Raw genomic sequence first — 14,595 nt, 5'->3', positions numbered from 1 at the left:
GAGATGGTGAGCGGCGGGTAGACTTGATTGGGCGGTCAGAGGAAAAGGAAGAGGTAGGAAGGCTGGAAGGCAAAGAGGAAAACGGAGCGGGGAAAGGTGGCGCTCGCCGGATGTTCCGAAGAGGAAGCATGCAACAATGACAATGGCGCGCCACGTGACCAGCACCACCACAAGCAAAACATATCGGGCGGTCATCGAAGGTGCGCCACTGGGGGGGGGGGGGGGGGTAAGGTCCGAGTCGTAGTGGAGGAGTCAGAAAATGCTGTCGGTCTGGTAGCGGCATAGGAGTAAAATGCTGTCGGTCGTGAAGCGGCATAGATGGCGGCAAAAATGTCGGCTGTCGATGCATAAAGGGCGACAAGAGCGTTTGTGGACGTGTTCGGGAAACTGCTTCAGCGTAAGTGAGAGGCGCAGTGACTGGTGTGTGCTCAGCGGCTGGAGGAACGGCGTGAGATACTTCCTCTTGAATGAAGTCGCGGATCGTAGGAGGCAAAGCGGGTGGTGGTTCGGGGACAGAAAAAAATCAAAGATAGCTGGCGGGCGACCTCTGCGCGAACGAATTCTTGAATTTTTATGAACAAGCAGCATGGTTGTCGTCGACTCCAAGGCTTGACAGAGAGTCGGCTGGAGGAGTGGGACGTCGGATGTGAAGCCGTTGCCTGCGCAACTCGTCGTAACTCTGACATAATTCTATCACTTCAGCGACAATGTGAGGACTCTTAGGCAATGACATTTGGAATGCGTTGTCCTCAATACCCTTCATTATCTGTTTGATTTTCTCCTCCTCTGACATCGACGCGTTCACCCGTTTGCAAAGGTCAACAATGTCCTCAATGTAGCTCGTGAAGTTCTCTCCGGCCTCTTGGGATCGTGTGCGGAAACGTTGTTCTGCACGAAGCTTTCGTACTGCTAGCCGACCGAAAACTTGGGTAAAGCTGGTCTTGAAGACAAACCACGAAGTGAGTTCGGGCTTCATGGTTCAGAAACCATAGTTTCGCAACGTCCATAAGATAGAATGCGACGCTTCTCAGCTTCATAACACCGTCCCACTGGTTATGGGCACTCACTCGCTCATAAGAGGCGATCCAATCTTCAACGTCTTTATCATATGTGCCGGAAAAGATAGGGGTATCTCGCTGACGCAAGGCACCGGCACAAACCAAGGTGGCCGGCGCCGTTGGAGGAGTTGGAGGAGTGCATGCGTCGTCGGGCATGATGGGGGGTAGAGTGCGACTCCGAAGTTCCATGGTGGTCGAAACCCAGCACGTCCACCACTTGCTAAGAGATTTATTAGCAACGGGCACAAGCGAATAGGTGGCAGCCACAAGCGTTCGGCCAAGGACAGCAACTACGAGCTCATACCGGTAGCGACGGTGCTGTGGCGCAGGCAGGCTACTCTTCTTCGTTACAAAACTTTATTTGGGAGACCCAGCTGTTCATGCCCGAAGTTGGGTGGTCACCCTATTTCACTTAGCTGTAGCCATGTGCTTGATAGCCTACACTTGATCATCAGCCGTAGCTCGTCCTCAAGACTTGTCAGCTGGGTCTCCCACTGTTCTTCTGTTGGTGCTTGGATGAGCATTGTCCGTTCGCTCTTTCTGAATTCCCAGATCATGTGGTAAAGGGTACTTGGCGTAATGCAGAATTGCCAATCTTTTGTATATGTTGAAGGGTACATAGTAGAGTGCCATGGAGGTAATTGTCCATCTGAAGTCGGCGTAGCATGACCGCTTTTTCTCTGTCAAGCTTATAGTCTAGTGGCGCGTATTCCCGCCTGATCATATTATAATTGTCTAGAATGTTGTAGCATTTGTTTTGTATCCTTTCGTCTTGATCTCGCGGCATTGCCCGGCGCACAAATTCTCGGGCGGCGGCTTGAGCCCCTTGGTCTCCCAAAAAGGATTCGTGTCCCGAGGTCCAGACCAATGTACGTTTTAGGGATGTCCAGGTTCTTGATGGTGTTGAGTGCCGTCTTTCTAATTCTTACTGCCCGAAAATGGCGACAGGCTGCCTGCAAGTCTGTGACGACGATGACCGATACCTCTCATCGGTAGGTATGTATGGCCATTGCTATGGCGACCAGTTCGGCTACCTCAGTGCCCCTAGCAACTACTGACGCAGCTGCTATCTCATCGTTCTGCTTGTTGGTTATGTAGGTAACATATCCCCCTCTCTTCTGTCTTGCGGCGTCCGTGTATCTTATTTCTGCCTTGTTGCTTTCGTTATTTTTTGTTGGCGAAGTAAATTTTTTATGAAATCACAACAATTAGCAAGTGAACTATCTGCGTTCAGTACACTTATTGTCATTGCACCATTAAATGTTATTAAACTGCGCGAGTAACAGCAACTTCAGTTATAATGACATTATAAAACTCAATGTCACACCAGCCGCAGAAGCCTGTTGGCTAGGACGTTGCCCTGCTGAGTCCAAGGTCGCGGTGTCTACCCCGACCCCGGCGGCCGCTTTTCAAGGGGGGTGAAATGCAAAAGTACTTGCGTAATTAGATTTAGATGCCTAATAAAGAACCCCAGGTGGTCAAAATTATTTCGGAGTCCTTCACTACAGCGTGCTAGAAATCATATCGTGGTTTTGGCACGTATAACCCTTTAATGTTTTTTTCTTTTTTTAAGTCACGTTGCTTTAACCTTAACGGCATGAACATCGACCGCGTGGCACACGTGTAAAATTTGGTTACAGCTACAGTGTTCAAGGGTAAAGAGAGGTCCCTTAGAATGCGTAGTTTAGAGCAGAAAGAAAGCTGTCTCTAATTTTACTCAATTCTGGTGAATGTGCTTGAATGTGCTTACTACGTAAGAATAATTTCAGTATTTTTTTTCACATGCAGTGTTCAGTCTAAATAAAGGGGAAAGAATGGAACGACGCATGCGCGGGTTCGCTGAAAGGCAAACTAGTCAAGAAAATGGATCACTGAAACAGACGTTGCACAGCTGCACACCAAGCAAGTTAATATTATGATGCGAAAACGTCAGATTGCTCATTGAGCGAAAAAGCCGGCATCCGGCGCCTGTAGCAGCAAAACGGCGCTTAAGTTCCCATTGGCTGTGACGTCACAGCACCAGCGTGCCTCTCGTGGAAGCACCAACTGCAGCAGTAGCACGCCAGGTGTGGCTAAATTGTTTCCCCCCAAGAAAAAGAAAACCAAAAAGATATGTGGGCTCACTCCCATATATCCTTTTGGTTTTCTTTTTCTTGGGGGGGGGGGGGGGCGAACAATTTAGGCACGCCTGGCGCGCTACTGCAGCAGTTGGTGTTGGCGCACCACTAGAAGGCGTAACGGGGAAAAACGTCAATTATAAAATAATTGAAAAGGGGTTGCGATAACTCAAATGTGCTTTAGAAAAACAAGCCAGTTAAAAGAAGAAAAAAAAAAAACGAATTCGTAGGCTAAGACGACGGGGTATGACCAGTTTCCAGGAGTACACATAAGATGAGGTGGAAATAGAAATCGGAACGACGTACCAGGTACCGAGCTCCTCGAGTAAGTTATTTATAATGCAGGATCGGCAGTGAGCAGCAGCAATGACACTGCCGCCCATCCATTGCATATACTTGCAAGGAGAGCAGGAAGCTCCGAGAAAGGCGTGCTGTTGGCCGGTTTGTACACTCTTGCCTCGCCACGCCATTATGTTGGAACGTCGGCTTGCATGCCAGGAGGAGGAGTAGATATTAATGAAAAAAAGGAGGAGAGGTCGCCCTGGAGAGCGTGTCTCTAGCCTGCTACTCCTCACTGGGGAAAGGGGAAGTGGGAAATACAGGGAAAGGTAGGTGGCGGGTGATTATTTATTTATTTATTTATTTCACGCACTTCCAAGGCCTGAAAGCGTTACAGAAAGGAGTGGAGTCAAAACAAGAAGTAATGCAGTAAAAACACAAACAAAAATTATTAACAAAAATATTAACAAAAGGCATTCTGAACAGCGGTCTTCAAGTTGGTAGAGTCAGTGATGAGTGCCATTGATGCGGGAAGGCGATTCCAGTCCGTGCTTGTCCTAGGGATGAATGAGTCACTGTGCCGGTTTGTACGGCACAATGGCAGACCGATTTTAAGGCTGTGGTCAGTGCGGGCCGAAATATAAGACGGAGGGGCAAGAAGGGTTTCTTTTAAAAGGGGGTTCAAGTGAAAAACTTTGTGGAAAAGGGAGAGACGTGAATATTTGCGGCTTGACGAAAGATCAGGTAAATTAAGAGTTCGTTTCATCGAAGAGATACTTGCATAGCGAGAATAATTAGATAAGACAAAGCGTGCACCGCGGTTTTGAATACTTTCAAGAGTAGAAACTAATGAAGACTGAGTCGGATCCCAAATGGATGATGCATACTCCAGTTTGGAGCGAACTAAAGTTTTGTAAAGAGTTAGCTTCAGGAAAGAAGGGGCAGAGCTAAAATTACGGCTCAAGTAACCAAGCATGCGGTTAGCGTTTTTAGTAACATAGTCAATATGCGAGTGCCATGAAAGGTTATTTGATATGTGAAGGCCGAGGTACTTGTAAGAGGTAACTGACGTCACAGGTGCACCATTAAAAAAGTACGCGTGCGTGGCAGTATTAGGAGATATACGCACGGCCTTGCATTTATTTGAATTTAGTTGCATGCACCAATTAGAACACCACTCAGTTACGCGTTAAGGTCGTCCTGCAGCTCTTGGAGGATTATAATTTTACGGTAATGAACACAGTCATCCGCGAAAAGCTTTATGGAAGAGGAAAGAACGCAGTTCGGAAGATCGTTAATATAGATTAGAAAGAGAAGTGGACCCAGGACTGAGCCTTGAGGAACACGTGCTGGTACAGGCACGTACCCAAGATTTTTTTCCGGGGGGAGGGGCAACCCAACATAACTTTTCTATGCAAATGAGGGGGGTACCTTTGCTAGTACTACTGTCAATAACGCCCACAATTTGCCATAAAAACGCGTAAACCCACAAAAGAAAAATGAAATTATGTGTATTTTACAGGTACGCCTGTGCGATACACCTCTCCTTTACTTGGAAAACAAAGAACCACGCCAAATGGACTTGCGCAGGAAAGAAGCGCAGGAACAACACTGGCAAAAACAAGAAGCGAAAGTGTAAAATAAAGATTACTTTAGTAGAATAAAACTTTAAAAACAGTAGTTGGCAACAAAGGCACACGGACCACGCGGAGTTGTGTTACTCCGCCAGCCAATGACAGCAGCAAACAAAATCGTCGTCATGCGGCTTTTTCAAGATGGCGTCGTACTTGATACCTCCGGAGCGTCTGCTGTTCTTCAAAAGTTTTTTCATGGGCGGAAAGAATGAGGTGTGCAACAGACATGGACAAAATGTATCGAGCCTGAGCATTTCACTCTTCAAAAGTCTGCTGTGCAGTTCATTTCACTGCTGCGCCCGTTTTAATAATAAAACTTCACTGCCAACTGAAATGAAATTTGACAACATAGTGCACAGTTGCAGCGAAGCAAGCACTTTATTTCAGTTCCATAAAGAATTAGGCATTCGCCATTCAACTATAATAGGTGGGGGAAAAGGTATAAAGTTACGCGCTAATAATTTTATTTTTGTAGTTACCGCCTTATTTGGGTAACAGAAAAAGCTTGAAGTACGAATTACTTGCAGCCTCGCGGAGGAACAGTGCCTGGCGGTTATGAGGGCGTGGGTGCGGCTTCATTCCAGACTTAAGAGGAAGCTTTAGCTCGAGTGCTCCTATCTATGTTAAAAACAAAACAGCGCACTTTTGACGGGGACAAGCAGGGAGAAACGACACAGACGAGCGCTGACTTGCAAATATGGCTTACCAACTCGCCCAAACGTCCGTTTTAACGTGCTCCTGTCTAAATACATGTAAAAGGAGAACTCGTTTTTCTCAGCAACAACTGCACCAAATTTGACGAGGTTTGCTGCATTTGAAAGAAAAACTTAAACTCTAGTGACTGCTGGTTTCGAATTTCTGATTTATATTGTTGCAGGAAGAAAGCAGGCTCACGGGTATAAAATAATGTATATTTACAACAGAGGTGTATGGCGCTCAGGCAACTGCCAGACTTCGTCTTCCTTTAGTCCAATTCAACTTTTTCCTTCTCTTCACCGTAACATCACCCTCCCGGCGGAGAAGCTCCGTCCCGGTGCAAGTTATAGAGCCTCACTTAATGGGGGGACATAGGGCTTGAGTCTGACGCTGTGAACAACATCGCTAGTGACGTTGGGAGGCACTGAAGGTTGACCAACTGGGGCGATCTCGTGTGTCATGTCGGACAGTTGGCGTAAGATCTGGTACGGACCAGAATAACGCGAAAGTAGTTTTTCTGAGAAGCCGACGCGACGTGAAGGCGTCCAGAGAAGTACAAGGGAACCAGGTGAAAAATGGGTGTCTCGGTGCCAAAGGTCGTAGCCTCGCTTTTGAGAAGCTTGCGAGACTGTGAGGCGATGACGGGCGACTTCTCGGGCCTGGGCGGCTAAGGCAATAGCATCGCGAGCGTAACCAGTGCTGGGTGATTGTACTGCGGAAGGTAGCAACGTGTCAAAGGGCAAGGTGGGGTCGTGGCCATGCAACAGGTAAAATGGTGAAAATCTGGCAGTGTCATGACGGGACGAGTTGTATGCGAAAGTGATGTACGGTAAAGCGACGTCCCAGTCGCGGTGATCGTTGGAAACGTACATGGCCAGCATTTCAGATAGCGTGCGGTTGAGTCGCTCGGTGAGGCCGTTCGTTTGAGGGTGGTACGAGGTAGCAATCTGGTGTTCTGTAGAACAGGAGCGGAGCAGATCATCGACGACCTTCGATAGAAAGTAGCGGCCGCGATCCGTCAGCAACTGGCGAAGGGCGCCGTGGTGCAGGATGACGTCGTATAGTAAGAAGTCGGCGACATCTGTAGCGCAGCTGGTTGGTAGCGCTCGTGCGATGGCATATCTCGTGGCATAATCTGTTGCTACAGCAATCCATTTGTTTCCTTGGATGGAAATTGGAAAGGGGCCCAGGAGGTCTAGGCCTACACGGAAGAAGGGCTCCGTAGGGATTTTTATTGGTTGCAGCAAACCAGCGGGAGGCATAGCAGGCATCTTCCGGCGCTGACACAGGTCGCAAGAAGCGACATAACGGCGCATAGGGCGATAAATGCCGGGCCAGAATAAGCGGCGCCGCAGGCGGTCGTATGTACGAGTGATGCAAGATGTCCAGCAGTAGGAGCATCGTGAAATTGCTGGAGCACGGCGAGTCGAAGGTGCTTGGGAACGACTAGGAGGAGCCCCGGGCCGTCGGTACGAACGCTACGACGGTATAAAGTTCCATCGCGCAAGGTGAACATCCGGAGGGACGGGTCGTTGGGCGAGGAGCTTAGGCGTTCCATAAGTGTTCGAAGAACAGGATCTTCGCGCTGCTCGTCACCAATATGGAGGAAGCCGGAGAGGGATAGAACACTGATATCCGAGTCTGCATCGGTATCATCCGGTTGATCCACGCGATAGCGGGACAGGCTGTCAGCGTCTTTATGCAGGCGCCCTGACTTATACAGAATAGAAAATGCATATTATTGTAGACGCAATGCCCAACATGCAAGTTGTCCAGTTGGGTCCTTCAAAGAGCAGAGCCAGCAGAGGGCGTGATGATCGGTTACGGCGCAGAAGCTCCGACCGAAAAGGTACGGCCGAAATTTCGCGACAGCCCATACGAGCGCGAGACATTCTCTCTCAGTAATGGAGTAATTTCGCTCGGCCGTGGAAAGAAGGCGGCTAGCGTAAGCGATGACACGGTCTTGGCCCTGTTGACGCTGAGTGAGAACAGCGCCGATGCCATGACCACTCGCGTCAGTTTGATTTGATTTCATTTATTGATTTCCATTTACACACACACATGTACAGAGGAGTGGTAAATGGAGGTGGATGAGGGAAAAAAGCCGCACAGACGCGGCTTGAGGTAACCTCACCCCCTTAGGTACAATATGGCTGCATGGAGTAACACATCAAGCGCCATATAAATTACATTTATCTAGTGGCCATAAACCATTGCAGTTATACAATATATGAAAGAACAGTGAAATATTTCCACAATAACAATGCAAAACACACTGCGGCATTGAAATAAATAAATGATATACACTTGGTAGCAGACAAAAAAAGAGGAACATAACACACATTATTAATCACTAAAAAACGTGCTCTAAAGTGAAAGCAATAGAGTTTTAAATTCTGACAGTGATAAATCCTGTAAATTGAAGCCTGCTTTGTCGCATAAATTCAGTAATCTTGGAAGGTTCTTACACAACATTTGACAACCGTGGTTAGTTCTAGAGCGCGGAACCTTCCAGACGCACTTCAGTGGGAGCAGAAGGGTCAAGGTGTGACAGAATTGGTGAAGTTGTAAGCAGCTCAATCAGGGTAGCGAAGGCTTTCTCCTGCAGTGGTTCCCAAGAGAAAGAGACGTCTTTCTTGAGAAGGTAAGTGAGAGGGTGAGCGATGTCGGCAAAATTTCTCACAAATCGCCGGAAATAAGAGCATAAGCCCAGAAAACTACGGACATCGTTTGTTGAACAAGGTACAGGAAAATTTCGCACGGCGTGAACTTTCTGTAGATCAGGTTGGATTCCGGCGGCGTTTACGAGATGGCCGAGCATGTTAATTTCACGGCGACCGAAATGGCACTTGGAGGAGTTTATCTGAAGGCCAGCCCTGCGAAACACGGAGAGTATGGTTGTGAGGCGCCACAGGTGGCTCTCAAAGTTCGGCGAAAACACAATCACATCGTCCAGGTAACAGAGGCATGTAGACCACTTCAAGCCGCGCAAGAGAGAGTCCATCATTCGCTCGAATGTAGGTGGCGGTTTTCTCGCGGTCCATCTCATCGACGCTAATCCGCCAATAGCCGGAGCGGAGGTCAATTGATGAAAAGTATTAGGATCCGTGAGGGCAGTCAAAAGCGTCATCAATGCGAGGCAGGGGATAAACAACCTTTTTTGTTATCCTGTTGTGGTGAAGGTAGTCAACGCAGAAGCGCCACGAGTTGTCTTTTTCCTTTACTAAGACAACCAGTGATACCCACGGGCTACTGGAAGGTTCAGTGATGTCTTTGTCCATCATCCTGTCTACCTCTTTCTGTATGATGGTCCTTTCTGTTGCGGAGACACGATATGGCCGCCTATGAATGGGGCTGGCGTCACCGGTGTTGATGCGACGCGTGACAACAGATGTCTGGCCAAGTGGACGGTCATCCAAATCAAAGATGTCCCGATAAGATGATGGGAGGTGACGAAGAGCTGCTGTTTGTCGGAAGGAAGGTCAGGGGCGATCATCTTAGTAACATCGTCCGCGGGCGTCGAGTACGGAGGAGTGGGTGACAAAGGTCCGTTGGCACTGAGGAAAGATTCAGAGGTAAGAGAAGAAACCTCGAATTCTTCCAAAGGAGTGATATGCGCTATGGCGATACCATGTGGCCGCACATGCGACGAAAATCCAAAATTCAGGATGGGCACCCGAGTACAGCTTTCGCGGATCCGGATTAGGGTGCTCGGCAGGGCAATATTGCGCGAAAAAACCACGCCAGTAAGCGGCGACACGACGTACTCGCCATCAGGTACCTCCCGTACAGGGCGTCAGGAGGACATTTGTAGCCGCTTGTGGAGACAGCCTTGCAAACTCAGCAGAACACAAGCGGTGTGAAGCACAAGTTGTTGCGTTGGCAGGAAGTGGCAGATCCAACTGTACAACACCCGCATAGCAGTAAATTTGGGCAGAGTGTTTCGAAAGGAAGTCGGGGCCGAGAATTAGGTCGTGCGGACAGTGTTCAAGGACGATAAATAGAACAACGGTATAATGGTCCCCAATGGTCGTGCACATTCCAAGGACAGGTGGAGTACTCCCATCGGTGACTCGCACAGTGCCCGGTACCGCGGGTGTCAGAACCTTTATGAGCCTTCGGCGGAGAGCAGCGCTCATAACTGAAAGCTGCGCGCCTGTATCAACGAGAGGTCTAACAGGAACGCCATCAACTTTAATGTCCAGTAGGTTTCCACATGTAGGCAGGGTGAACAGAGGATTTGTGGCCCGGGTCGGAGTTGCAGCTTCACCTCCGGGAGCTGCACCGCCTAGTTTCCCGAAGCGAAGTGACCGGTTGCAGAAGGGGACGAAGAGCGGTGAACGAGAGGCGAACGGGACCTACGACCTTGCGGAGACGGGGAGCGGCTGGATCTTCGTGGAGCGCTGTCGGTGTTGATGTTCCTAGTCGGCGTATAGGGCGAGAAAGTACGATTGTCTGGTACTTGGCGGTCGTGACTCCGAGACGACCATCGAGGAGGCGACGACTAGTGGTTGCGGCAATGACGGGCGATGTGTCCAATACCGGAGCAATTAAAACAGATGGGTTTATCATCCGCTGTGCGCCAGTCAGCTGGGTTGCGACAGAGTGGCGGAAAGCTTTGCGTCTTGGAGCGAGCGGCTGTACAAATCTGGTAGGTGTTTGTATGGCGGACCGAGCAGAGAGATGGAATGCTCAAACTTGCTATTTCCTCCTGAACGACCGCTTGTATAAAGGAGATAGCGGCCACGCTTTCCCGACAGTGGGAGCGAACTGGAGCCGGAGCCATGGCCTCAAGCTCACGGCGAACAATGCGCGTGATATCTTCCGGTCCTGTGGGCTGAACGAACCGCGGCGGGTCTTCGCAAGAAGATGTCGCGGCGGTATTGGGCAGTCGGTCGAAAGTTTGAGCGACGCGGTGGCCCTTCGCTTGTTCGAAGCGCCGGCACTCCTTTATAATTGCATCCACAGTGGCACAATTCTTGCACATCAGGAGATTGAAGGCATGGTCTGCAATACCTTTCAGTGTGTGACCAATCTGTGACCAGTATGTGACCAAGTCCAACTAGGACTGAACAAGGTCTCAACGTGGGCAAACGAAAATGGCTTCAAGCTAAACCCCCTCAAAAGCTCCTGTGTACTTTTTTTTAGAAAGAGAGGCTTGATACAAGATCCTGATATTATGCTGCATGGACAACACATACCACTCAACACTGAACATAAATTTTTAGGCATAATACTCGACTCACAACTAACCTTCATTCCTCTATCAAGTATTTGAAAGCTAAATGTCTTAAAACAATGAACATCCTGAAAATACTGTCACATACAACATGGGGAAGCGACAGGAAATGCCTCATGAACCTCTACAGGAGCCTTGTACGATCGCGCTTAGACTACGGTGCCGTTGTGTATCACTCAGCTACACCCAGTGCTCTGAAGATGCTGGACCCTGTGCATCATCTTGGTACCCGCCTCGCCACCGGCGCCTTTAGGACGAGTCCGATTCAAAGCCTCTATGTCGAATCGAATGAATGGTCGCTCGATCTGCAGCGGTCATATTCTACATTTAATTATTTTCTGAAAGTACATGCTAACAAAAACCATGCTTGTTATCCCACCATAAACGATATGACCTCTGCAACACTCTTTCATAACAAACCTACAGCCAGAGAGCCATTCTCGATCCGTGTGACAAAGCTGAGCGAGGAGATGGATGTTCCTATTCATGAAAATAGTCTAATGGCTTCTGCCAAGCCGTTTCCGCCGTGGTTGTGGCGAATCATTGACTGTGACACGTCATTTGTGGAGGTAACGAAGCATGCTCCAGAGGCGCGCATTCATATGCATTTTCTGGAATTACAATTTAAATACCCTTGTCCAGAGTATTACACAGATGCGTCTAAATCACATGCTGGCGTCTCATACGCAGCCATCGGCCCATCCTTTTCAGAGTCCGATGTTCTGCGCCATCAAACAAGCATCTTTACAGCAGAGGCGTATGCACTGTGGTCGGCTGCGAAACACATTAAACAGTTAAAATTACGTAAGGCGGTCATATACACAGACTCATTAAGCGTTGTGAAAACATTGATGTCATGCTTCAACCACACACATCCAGTAATTGCAGATCTTTTCTCTCTCCTCTGTACCATTTATGCCTCTGGCCAACATGCAACGATATGCTGGGTGCCTGGACACAGAGGTATTGAAGGTAACGTCCTGGCAGACCAAATTGCTACCTCCTTAGACACAAAAGTTTCCAACATGTCCGCAGCCGTTTCGGTCTCAGACCTAAAGCCATACTTACGGAAAAAACTCAGAACCTACTGGCAGCATAAATGGGACTCTGAAACCCATAATAAACTCCACACAGTTAAGCCACATTTAGGATACTGGCCATCACTGACCAAGTCCAGACGAAGTGATGTCCTATTCTGTCGTCTCAGAATAGGGCACACTTACGGTACACATAACTTTCTGTTGAGTGGCGGTGAACGTCCAATGTGTAGTAGATGTGGGGAGACACTCAGTGTTCAGCATGTCTTCCTACAATGCCGCGAAACACTAGTCGAGAGGAAAAAACACTTCCCTTTAGCATGCAGTAAGTGTATACCACTTCACCTGGCACTGTTTTTAGGCAGAGAACCGCTATTTCACGTGCAATCTACCTTAGCCTTTTTAAACGACGTTGACACGCTGCACGTTTTCTGTGCAAGAAATTCGTAACACGGCCTCTTGCGAGAAGCCACTGTTGCGATGTGAACGTTTGCTCTAGCACATGCCTCCAGGCCCTTGTACTCAAGGGATCAGCTGAGGCTGTTGTGCTATTCGTCAACAACAATCACCTTTCCATTTTTATTCATGTAACACTATTACACCATTCTTGTACATCCTATACTTATAGCATACCCTACTTCAGCCATTCTCATATTTTTATTCCTTGTGTATTTTATGCAACTTATAGCTCTTAGTTTTAGGCCTCTCTACAGCCACGTCACATCAGCCATTAGTTCATTCAGTACTCGTCACCACTGCCTTGGCGCTCTTTGGCCACACTTGGCCCTTGCGCCAATAAACACTACATATCATCATCATCATCATCATCATCATCATCATCATCATCATCAGGGGAGCTTGACGGTGGCCGATATACAACTCCGATAAATAAAACGGTATTTTACGAGTTATTTACACCAGAGAGTTTCTGGTACTTCACAATCAATCAATGAAACATTCAGATAATTTTTAACCATTATACACACCCCACCTACACGTGAGTCTGTCTTTTCCGAATGTGTTGTAACCGGGAGGAACAGTGCAATCATGTTTTCATGCAACCACGTTTCAGGTATAGTGGGTATCTGAGGATCATGCAGTCATGATCTTGAAAAATTGTAGACCGCTCAGCTTATTGTCCGTTGCCTACAAAGTATTTACTAAGGTAATTGCAAATAGAATCAGAAACACCTTAGACTTCAGTCAGCCAAAGGACAAGGCAGGATTCCGTAAAGGCTGCTCAACTATAGACATATTCACACTATCAATCAGGTGATAGAGAAATGTGTGGAATATAACCAACCCTTATATACAGCTTTCATTGATTACGAGGAAGCGTTTGATTCAGTCGAAACCTCAGCAGTCATGCAGGCATTACAGAATCGGGGTGTAGATGGGCCGTGAAATTAGTGAAACACAACCTTGAGGCATTGTGCGTGGGGTGAGAGTATGTCAGGTCAGTTGACGTTGACACACCAGCTGTCGAGACAGAATCTCGCTTGTGACAATGTTCAGACCTCATACCAATCAGCTTGCTATCAGTTGATAGAAATACAGCTCATATCCCCTTCAGTCACAGCAAACACATTTCTGGACGCAACCTATTTTTGCCATTTCTGTCCAGTGGCAGCAAAAAATAGAACAGACATCAAGCTTAGGGTAGATTGAACATTCTGATAACCTAAATTCCATTTTACTTCCGAGTGGTATGTATTGCTTTGGTGAAGGCCCTACTGTGTTTCAAGTGATGTTTGACGTGGGGCATGTTGATAGCAACCTTGAAGTATACTTTTTCCTTTCTTGAATTCGAGCGGGGTACTTAATTGTTTGTATAAAGAAATGTAGCCCGACTGACTTTACAATATTCAAATAATTATTTACTCCAATTCTGATGACTCAGCATAAAATGATCAGTCATTCTGCCGCTTTAATTTGCTTTCAGTGAAGTCTACAGCACCATCTATGCTTCAGATATTTACTGACAGTCGATCATAATTTGTGACTGAATGGGATATTAGAAAATATTTGTTTCTGTGTGCATCACGTTTTGTTCTTATTCGAGAATGTTCGACTCGATTTGCATTAAGTTTTACCTTTTCTTTTTCAAAGATATTTTATTTGCTGTGCGTTTTACTTACCCGTCCCTCCTGATTTCTTTTTGAATAAAATTAATGCTGCTCCTTACTATCGAAACTGGATTAAGCCGTTTCTTAATGTTTTAGCACGCTTACTAGAGAGTGACAGCACCGGGTGGCATCGTGTCAGCCCGCCTTGATATAAAACGAAGTTCTGTTCATTCAGGGAATTTTGCAAAGGCACTCAAGGAGAACCTGAAAAACTCAGGGAACTTGGAAGTGATAACTTGTTAGACACCCTGCAAACTGTAAGCTTAACAAATATGGCTGAAGAATTCAAGATTCCTAATCCATTCAGAAGCTGTGGGCTTTTTGTTGTTATGACAATGCAAGAAATGTGAGGATATTAACGCTTTTTTGCCATATGTGACCGCCCAGGGTAGATTTTTTATTGCAGACT

General features: G+C 47.4%; 1 pseudogene; it reads left to right on the top strand.

Moving 5' to 3' along the window:
- Window positions 1-1,996: 1,996 nt before the first annotated feature.
- The window catches only part of LOC139052054 (regulator of chromosome condensation-like), a 50,590-nt pseudogene continuing 37,991 nt past the window's right edge, over window positions 1,997-14,595 (top strand).

This window comes from Dermacentor albipictus, unplaced genomic scaffold (genome assembly GCF_038994185.2).
Source record: "Dermacentor albipictus isolate Rhodes 1998 colony unplaced genomic scaffold, USDA_Dalb.pri_finalv2 scaffold_17, whole genome shotgun sequence".
NCBI lineage: Eukaryota > Metazoa > Arthropoda > Arachnida > Ixodida > Ixodidae > Dermacentor > Dermacentor albipictus.
This window is presented reverse-complemented; position numbering and strand designations above follow the sequence as displayed.